The following is a 9,815-nucleotide window of genomic DNA, read 5'->3' as shown; positions in this document are numbered from 1 at the left end:
CTAGTGGCTGGAAAGAGACTATGTTTTTATGTCTGCTCTGCAAAAAAGTTTAAGGACGCCCTCTGCTGGAATAAAACAGCAAACGTCTATCGCTTGTGTGTTAGTTTTTTTATGATTTATTTATAGGGGATTTTTTTTGTTTCCACAATATTCAGACCGAAAATAGTCATTTTGACTATGAAATACATCAAATGGCCGCACAAAATAACTTTGCGGGTTGAATTCCGCATTCACCTGAGTGATTTGCACAGTTGGCTATTTTGTTTTGTTTTTAATCCTGAAACGAACAATTTTGACCGCTAGATGCTGCTGTTGCACAAGATTACGGCAATTCCCTGCAGCACTGCCAACTTGTGTGGTTTGCCCAGACAGAAACAAATAAGTTGAGTTACTTTTGAACAATGTTACCGTCACTTGCTCCCATCAATGCTTTTCCACTGCCAAACAAGATTTCAGCGACTGCGTGCGTGCAGTAGTGGTGCCCTACCACTCAGCTGGGAAGGGGCGCATGTCAAAAAGTTGACGTGAGCTGAGAAATGCTCCACTTCCTGTGTTTGTGCCGGGCTTCCTACGCCAGCAGCTCATTGTGAGGTTTGCTGCACATTATATTACAAGTCTGGCACTTGCAACAGGATTAAAGCACATAAAAGAGCCAATGGACGTGACTCACTCTTCCCTGATGGGCCATTGGGGGGGGTTAACCAATGTGAAGACGTCTGTTTTTTTGTTAAACACCTTTCTAGGCACTCAAGTTACTTGTCTTGCGATTGAATAAAAGGAAGGAACATAACACTCTTGTAATGATTAATGACAGAGATAAAGTGTGATGAAAGTGGGCCCCACGTCATTTGGTACCTACATCTGTAAAGGTGAGACCTCATTTAAAAGCTGCATCCCAAATTTTGCATTCTTCAAGGAAACAAGAGGAATAAACACACTCAGCAGCATTTTGAGCCATGGCAGGGTACAGCAATTAAAGTGCCCGCCCTCCTATTTTAGGGTGATGCTCTCACTTGTCTTGGTAGGACTTGCACACACGTAACGTAATCATTTTGCATTGGCAAGGTTCTAATTTGTCCCATTGGCATATGATCCCTACTGCGGGATCAAATCTATCAGCATTAGCAGCGGCCTTGCTCCGATGAAAGCTTTAGATAAGAACCGTCAAGCGTGGCTCTTTAATGGAGTGGGGGGAGACGGGGGTACCGGTAGATGGTGGTGGGAGGGGGTCTTATCAGAGGAATCTAAAGAGCTCCCTGAAGTCCGCCACGGTTTTAAGGATGATGCTTATACGGTCGGTGGCAAGGATCATCACAATTAGTGCGCTGACAAATGAGCGTGAGAAGATGAGGAGGAAATGATACTGCAAAGTGAGCCAGCCGCTGTGGCTGCCGTTCCAACTCCCTGGAAATTCCAATGGGTCGAGACATTGGCTGTAATTTGCATGCCAAGCCTCTAGTTGGCGATGTCACTTTGTAAAGATGGGGAAGGGGATGGTTCAGCTTTCAGATTCAAAAAGGAGTATTTGGAGTAAGAAATGTGTCATCTGTGCCCGGACACAGACAGACAAGGTCATCCTGCTGCCAGAGTGTTGCCTCTTTGCGGTCAAGAGGGCAGGTGGGTCCACTTTAGATGGATGACCCTGTTCCTGGGAGCCCACCCGCGTGCCCCCCCCCTACCTCCTACTCCCTCCACCTCTGTCTTCAAACGTGCAGTATTACGTTGATCTATGGAGATGGCCCGGCCCGTACTTTCAAGTGAGTGGGACTAGGTCCATCAAAGGATTTATCTCTGGACAAGATTAAAGGGGGCCGGGCGTCTGCTAAACAAAGGCTAACTGGCGGGGTCAGCCGGGGTCATTTATGCTGAGGGACTGTGTCAACTCCAGCGTGCACCAATCTATCTACGATCACTTTTGGTGTCCCCCGGCAGGCAGATGCTTTCCATCTGCATCATCTGCCGACTTTGATTCTTCCCCTTTCCTCGGCCAAGGCAAAGTGCTGGCTCGCTCGCTGGCGCTGGACTCGGCGTCACATCTGCGTGATTTGTTCCCGCGGCTTTGCCCTCTGCCCTCTTTCCTCATTTGTCACCTTGTAATGTTTTTAAGCACAGGAATGCGGGCTTGTTTCATTACGACGATGACGACTCTTCACATGTAATCATAAGCGTCTCATTTGACTCTTAATTGTCGTTTCCTAAAAACGTGTCCTTGCCTTTTGTTTATCTTGTGAGATGACGCCGTCGCTCTCGCTTCCTTTTACAGTCTTTGCAGTCATACAATGAAAACAACCATTTATATTCATTTGGAAGTGAGTGGGTGAGACTAGACGAGCTAAGATAGGATCGGGATCAGGCGGTGTTGCGAGCGAGCGGGATGACGTGGGCTCGTTCACACACACAAAAACAGAGCGAGCGAGAGAGAGAGAGACAGGGAGCCGGGCCTTGGACAAGACAGCCTTAAATCAGGGTAACACACTCGATCCCTGGAATGTACCTTGGCATGCCTGGCGCGTTGATTGCACGTGGGAAAATTTGTTTCACTTAGTGTGTGAGTGTTAGCTGATGAGAAGCGAGCGAGCAAGCGAGGAAGTGGGACTCGCCGGTGCCCTTAATTGAGATGAACGTTTTCTTTTTGCACATTGTCGCCTGCAAATTTCCCAGTTTGCTTGACTAGTTTTTCAGAGGTTAGGTTAATGCCTTTTATTTAGAAGACAAAGAAGAACTGTAGTCATGGTGACTAGCTTTCGCTTTCCCCAATCAGAATTTAGTCTCTTATTGGATATTTTTTTATCATGAACTGTATTGGTAGAAAATAATCCTGATCCTCATTTTTTTTTTTTTTTTTTTATGAGCCAAGTGAATAATTGATACTTTTTGCTACCTAGATGGAACACACCTCAAGATAATCATATAAAAAAAAAAATTGGCGGGGTTCTTTGTAAGTATCTAATATTCTCTCTCTCTCCCCATTTGTCCATGGTGCAAGTGTACACACACACGCGCGCACACACCGACTATTTGTGTGTGCGTGTACATGCGTGCACATACCGGCAATCAGTGTGTGCGGATGGATACGTGCAGCTCTGCCAAGCCTCGCCCAACTCGTGGGAGGGAGGAGAGAGTCCAGGGTCGGGTCAACACGGAGCGAGCCAGAGGAGACGCTAGTGCCTGGCACCACCTAACACACTCACACACACACACGCACAGACAAACAACCTTGGGAATCGCAGCCAAAGCAGAACAGAATGTACATTAGGAGGTCGTCTCTCCTCCCTTCTTCTCCTCTCAGTCCCCCCAGAAAAAGCAAAAACAAAAATGTTTGCTGCCGAGCACCGAGGAGGTTAAAAAAGGTTTTTCTCTGGCCAAAGGCAGGCCTTGTAAAGAGCCGTGGCGGGCGGGCAACCTTGTGTTAAAGGTCCTGCATGAACACGACAGCCAATGAGGAGCAGGTGAGGGGAGTCACGTGTCGGCGTCAGGTGTGCCGCCAGACTGGACGTTGGGGCGGGTCCGGAGATGAGGATTAGCGTTGGGGCACTAACGCTGGCTTTTTACATCTAAAATGAAAAGAAGCACACATCATAGAAGGGAGTCAGTTAAGGATCAACTTTGAACATTTACACACTTTAGAGCAATAAGTTGGAAAATGCTGGAATGTCTGTTCCTGGGGCAAACCATTATAAATTCTTCATAAAATCTACGGGCATTGTTTGACTGAGTGACATCACATCAGAATTGGAGTGATGCGTTCCCTCCTACGCCTCACCTGCAGATCAAAACAAAGACCGTCATTTTGAGGAGGCTTAATTGAAACGTGACAAGCAACGGTCGTCCTGGAACGGCTGCCGAGAAAGGCTTGGGAAAGGAGGGAGTGAAGAGAAAACACCAGCGCTGGATTGCAAGCATTCTGCAACGCATGAGGTCATGAGAATTGGAAACCGGCGCTGTAGAACTGATGAAAATGACTCACCAAAGGGACTTTGAAGCGTTTGGTCACCGAGAGGTCGCCTCCATCCTAGAAAGAGCGGCCGAGAGAGAGCGAGACAGTGATAAATACACAATTATTGAATGTCACCCCCCCCCCCCCCTCGCAATAAACGATGCCGGGATTCAAAACACGGCGCGTCGGCGGGGTCGACGTCGGAGCTATTTTCGTTTGTAGAACTTCAGAAGTGGTCCCGTTACCCTGGAGGCGGCTCTTGTTTTCCACACAGCTCAGCGACTTGGCAGTTGAACATCACCCCCCCCCCCCACCTCCTCTCTATCCTTCCACCATCCTCCTCTCCTGCACCCTCGAAAGCGCCCCCCTACCCCCACCCGACAGGAAAGCGCCCGTGGCCCGCTGTGGAGCCAGCCTGACTGCGCAGGCGGCCCGGCAGATGCACTGGAGATAAGTTTGTATGTGTAAGCTGGGCCGCGACCCTCCACGGCAGGACATTGACCAGATCCTGTCAGGGAGAGGGCAAGAGCCCAAGCCCGGTGCCTCCTCTCCGACACCCCCCCCTCCCCGGCCTACTGTCTCCGTGCGTGGCTTCCCCAAAGCCCAGCAGGGGCCACAGGGGAGGACAGAACTCCAAGCACCTCCACCGCCGCCCCCCCCCCCTGGAGCCAAGACTTTCCCTGCTGCAACACCTCCTGTATGCACAGTAGAGGTCCCCCCCACCCCTTCCAACACACCTACTTCACATACACACAATGGGTCCCCAAGATAACCCCCCCTCCCCCCAGTCCCACAGAAAGATAATGGATACAAGTGCGTGAGAGAGACGCCGGGTCACTTCTAAAAACATGCAATGTCGGCACTTTTCTTTGGCGTGACAGGAAACACGGAGGCTGGAAACGTGGAAATACAGACAGAGCGCGCTTACTAATGTTGTTGTTGTCTAGTGAGAGTTCTTTTCCCCCTCCCAGGATGCAAAATCATCAGTGAATGGACACGAGGTCCAATCAGAGTGCAAATAGCAATGTTCGAAAAAAAGCTTCACACTACATCCATGACATCATCAGCACGTCTCCATTGTAATGAATAAAAGCGCTCCTGACCCTGTGATCACACTTTTTTTTTTTGCAGAGGGAGCAGCTATCCAATACCTCCTTTCGCCCCTGAATCATAAAAGCGGCCAGAATTCATCTCTCACCTGACAGGGCGCCTCCTCCGCTCGACGCAACCGAGGCCGAGCCGCGTAGCTCCTCGTGAGGTTAAAGCTGCTTTGTCATCCAGTGGGAGGGAGGCGTGACGACTCATCATCAGCAGTTGCCTCGGAAAAGCGTACGATAGAAAGTTCACTTACCGTAACAGCTATTTACTGCTGCTTGTCATTGTGAAATGCTTCCATGAAATCTCATAAACAGTGTTGAGTCATTTTTTGACATGGATTCAACTCATTAAGAAGTATCTGAAGTAACAGTATCTGAACAATCCCTAAAATTGTTCCAGAATTTATGAGCATCGACAGAGGCTAACAAAGCTAGCATTGACCTGCTTCATGACATTTGACATGTGGTAGCAGCAATTCGTAGATTCAGTGTTTTAGCTCTGATGCTATATTCCATTTGAATAATTCTTCTCACCTGAGTCACCCTCCCTCCCTTTGTGTGAGATCCAGTCTAAATATTGTCCCAGCATGATTGAAATTGTGCACTTGTGAGTCATCCCTCAGGCCTCGCTGTCACGCTGACACTCAAGGGTGGAGATTTTCAATTTGCGTTAAGTGTTATGTGACGCCGTGTCACCGAGGGAGTGTGAGCGTGTACTTTTTCTACTGGCTTTTTCCAGGGACGTGCTCAAGTGGGAATTGGTTGAAAAGTCCAGCTATTTTGGTATCAATATGAATCCAATCCACACAAATGATATCAAAATGCACATTCAAATTCTGTGCATTGATACTTGCCCATGAGCCATTTGTATTTGTTTTGTATGTGTTAACTATCATTTTGGAAGTTGAAAGCCTTTGAGTAAGAAAAGGAATCAGGATCTGATGAAAGAGTTGAATTTTTTTTTTTTGTCCTCTGCAATTCACTTCCGATTAGCACGGAAACGAGCATATTCCCCGAGAGAGAGTCTTATTACAAGTTACATCTTAACTCTATGGTCCCTCTGCTCAGGGTATGAAGAAGGAAAGAAAAAAAAAGAATGTTTTTCATCGCAAAGCCTGCTTTTGTAACAAAGTTTGAAGAGTCAATGAATAATTGGGTTGCTTCCCAGAGTCAGAAGATGCAGAATTCCCCAAAAAGCCTTCTGAGGTATTAAAAGGTTACTCGGGTTATCGTAGGTTTCCCTTTGAGCTAGACACACAACAAACATATTTTACGGTTGTTCAGTCTTCCATTTTTACCTATCAACTTTTGCAAGAAATATCTCTGAAAATGTGCTAACCATTACTAGCTAGCGAGCCACGGCGGGTGAACTGCCAACTCCCACTTTCATCATGATTCTCTGTTTTGAATCAAACAAAATCCCAATTGAAAGGTGGAAAGGTGGAATCAATCAGGTGTAACGTTGCCTGGACGCGGACATCCGCTGGCCCCAATGCGTCGCAGGTAAAAGATTGTTGTTTACCCGCTTTCATGTCTTAATCCCGCCCCCCTACCCCCGCTCATTGCTCACACAAATGACCGTGGCCATTGTGTGCGCCAATGCGTCGCTCTCTCAAGGTGTGTGTGACTAACCTCTACTGTACCAAAGAGCAAACACGCCATCAAAGAGCAGCGCACCGTCTGCAGGTGACGGGTCAGCCGCCGGTCAGGGGTCTTTCTGGGGTTGAATGGCGGGAAATATTTGACCCGATACCAGTGCCGCTTTTCTAATCAAAATGTCACTCGGGTGATATTTGGACTAAAAAAAAAAATATTACTGGGTGAAATTTGTACCTGAATCTAAAAGGAACCACAGGTGAACTTCATTTGACCTTTTGTAAACATTTAAATGCCTTTTTTTGCGGGAAAATTATGCAAAATATTTGGAATAATATTATATTTTTAGCTGTGAATGATTTTTTTTATTTGAAGTGGTCATATTGCATAGAACACTATTTATTTTTCTTTTCGTAATATTTGAACAGAGAAAGTGGCAGACTGTTAAGCTTGTCAAAACTGCGTCCAGAAAAGCCACTTCATCTTAAATGGTAACATGTTGCGTGTTGACTGAAATTGAAGGAGTACGCATGTCATGACGCCGGACGCTCTCCGTGACAATATATATTTATTTCTTGGATATATTCAAGCATCATATTTCCACTAATGAGCATACCGAGTGGATACAAAGCAGACGTTTTCTTCTCATAAACTGCGCGGTTGTATGATTTGTGGGCTCTTTTTTTGGGGGGTAGGGGGTGTGTTGGGGGGGGGGGGGTGAACTGCTGTGTGTGGAGACTAATTGAGTGATGGAGAGCAGGGCTCAGATGCCTCTCTCTATCTAACTGGGACATTATCGGCGGGGCTGTCAGGCGAGGGTCCACAGCGGCTTGACTGGAATGCCGACTGCAACTCACTTTCTACAGCAGAGCCTGGCTATACAACCCCCCCCCCCCCCCCCCCCCGGCTCCCAAAAACGCCTCCTCCACCGAAGCAATCAGTCAACAGGACCCCAGGGGCCATTTTCAAAAACAATCACTCTCTCTAAGTAGTCAAGAGGTGCCAGGGCTAATTATAAACAAACTATTGATGTCCGACTAAGGGATTGTGCTAGACTGTGCCAGTGTGTGTGTGTGTGTGTGCGCGCACGTAGGTGCGTGCATTTCAGGGTCAAAGGAAGGTTCTGCTTGACAGAGCGTTCAATTGGCCATTTAATGAGTGTCGCCCAAAGTGCACACTTCATAAAAAAAAAAAAGACAGCTATAAAGACTGCTAATAAACTTTTTCCACCAAATACTAACAAAATAGTCAAATACAGTCACATCTCAAACAAAATGATTGCAACATTGTGCATACTTATCTGGAAGATAAACACCCATGTTTGGATTTTTCTCTATTTCGGAGCAGTGTAATGAGATAGCTGAGATAATTACCGTTGTTTTCCCATAGGCGCTGCTCTTTTGGTTAGCAACAGAGTTCCAATGGCCTCGACAGTAGCGCTGGTGAACTGAGAAGATGACACTGCCTTTCTGTATTTCTGTCCTGGTGGGAGGAGACGTTTATTTGTGGATGACGACATCAGGTGTTTCCAGTGAGTAGTCGCCTATCATAGCTTAAAATATATTTGGACATTTTCAAAGTAAGGCACACGAGGAGGCCAGGGCGAGTGTGCGCGGCGACATTGACGGAGGTGACAGACGGACGCTCAGCTGACGGGGGTGACAGACGGACGCTCCGCAGGGCCCGAAAGCGCTCCATCCTCCACCTCCTTCTGGCTAAAATAACAACATGTCTTTTTCCCCTTCCTCCGAGGAGCTATCGCACGGACTGTGACACATTGTCTGATCCGAGAGAGAGAGAGAGAGAGAGCGGTGTATTTATTTTGGTCGCTGCTCCGTTTTCTTTCCTTAAAGTTATGAAGAAAGAAAACACGCATGCACATACACACGGACGGGGGCCTGGCTCGGGGATGCGGAGAGAGATGTGTGGGAGAGAGCTGCGCAAACGGGAAAGGAATGGCGTTTGTGGGGTGGGTGGGGGTTGGGCTTGAGGAGAGCATCAGCGCCCTCCCTCTTAAGCTCATCCTTTCTCCTTCTTTTGCTTTTTAAAAAAAAAAGGATGGTAGAAGCGGGGGGAGTTTGTTTGTGGTGCTTCGCAAATGCATGCACAGTGAACTTCAGCTCCCCCAAAACAACAACAATGTTGTTCATCACCTAAATGTCTTGAGCCATTTATTGGGAGCTTGAACTTGTTTTCTAGTGTGCGTGCGTAGGATGTCAGTGGGTCAGCCAAATAGATTTGGGTACGACTCCCTCCCCTCGCCTCGCCTCCAACAGAACACCTTCTGCGGAGGGGTTAAATAAATGTTAGTGATGTGATAACCAGTCTGTTTATTGAGGGGCCACTATAGCAGGGCCGCTCGGGTTTCCGCTTTGATGATGATGAAGATGACGACGACGGTGATGTCATTGTGCCACAGCAACAAATTTGTGGCTGTCCTCATTTAAAGATGCTTCCAATTTGGGAGTTTCTCCATGTTTGTTGCTTCGTATAGTAGATGCTACATGAGTTCATGCTAGCAGTCCGTAGATGGAAACAATCAGATTTGCTGAAATACAGCAAAACTTAACATTTGAGTCGTATATGGAGACCAAAGGTTGGCCTGGGTCATTGACAGGCGTGAAATATGCTCACAGAACTGTGCAACAACCAATGAAATTGGACAAAAAGAGCACCAGAGAGGATAACAATTAGCCGCCATTTTGGCTAGCATAAGCGCTACTTTGTTCACAAATAAAAAGATTTTTGTTTCCTGATTGGCTGCTTAATTTACCATTACTATGATTCTTTGCCATGATGTTTAAATGCTAATTGAGTATGCAATTAAATGAAAGCATGTACATGCAAACATACATGGCCAATGCATAAAAAAAATAATAATCAAAACCTGACTAATGATGGTTTTAGCATGGCTACAAAGAAGACAAAGTATAAAGGGTTGTGTGGAAAAGCCAAACACTGTACACGCAGGAATTTCATAAACATCATCAAATATCTGGCATACTTGATCAATGATTGACAGATGCGGAACAATAGAAGATTTCTCACCTGGAATGTGTCACCCTATGAAAAAAAGCCTTGCAAATCATAATATGACTTTTTTTTTTAATGACATATAAAGACGCTCACCTATTTGGAAAGATTTTGCACCTCCACGTCGACGTGGGCCGTCCCGTCCCTCTTCC

The 9,815-nt window shown here is 46.8% G+C and overlaps 1 long non-coding RNA gene across 1 annotated transcript; it reads right to left on the bottom strand.

The window, feature by feature from the left end:
• Nucleotides 1-1,702: 1,702 nt before the first annotated feature.
• Nucleotides 1,703-9,815, bottom strand: LOC133165215 (uncharacterized). Its single transcript, XR_009717525.1, has 5 exons — nucleotides 9,760-9,815; nucleotides 8,004-8,112; nucleotides 5,136-5,255; nucleotides 3,968-4,012; nucleotides 1,703-3,554 (listed from the first exon to the last, which is right to left on the bottom strand). It is a non-coding gene; the product is annotated as an uncharacterized LOC133165215 (long non-coding RNA).

Source organism: Syngnathus typhle, linkage group LG13, assembly GCF_033458585.1.
Source record: "Syngnathus typhle isolate RoL2023-S1 ecotype Sweden linkage group LG13, RoL_Styp_1.0, whole genome shotgun sequence".
Lineage (NCBI taxonomy): Eukaryota > Metazoa > Chordata > Actinopteri > Syngnathiformes > Syngnathidae > Syngnathus > Syngnathus typhle.
The sequence above is the reverse complement of the archived record's forward strand: the minus strand, read 5'-3'. Positions and strand labels throughout refer to the sequence as shown.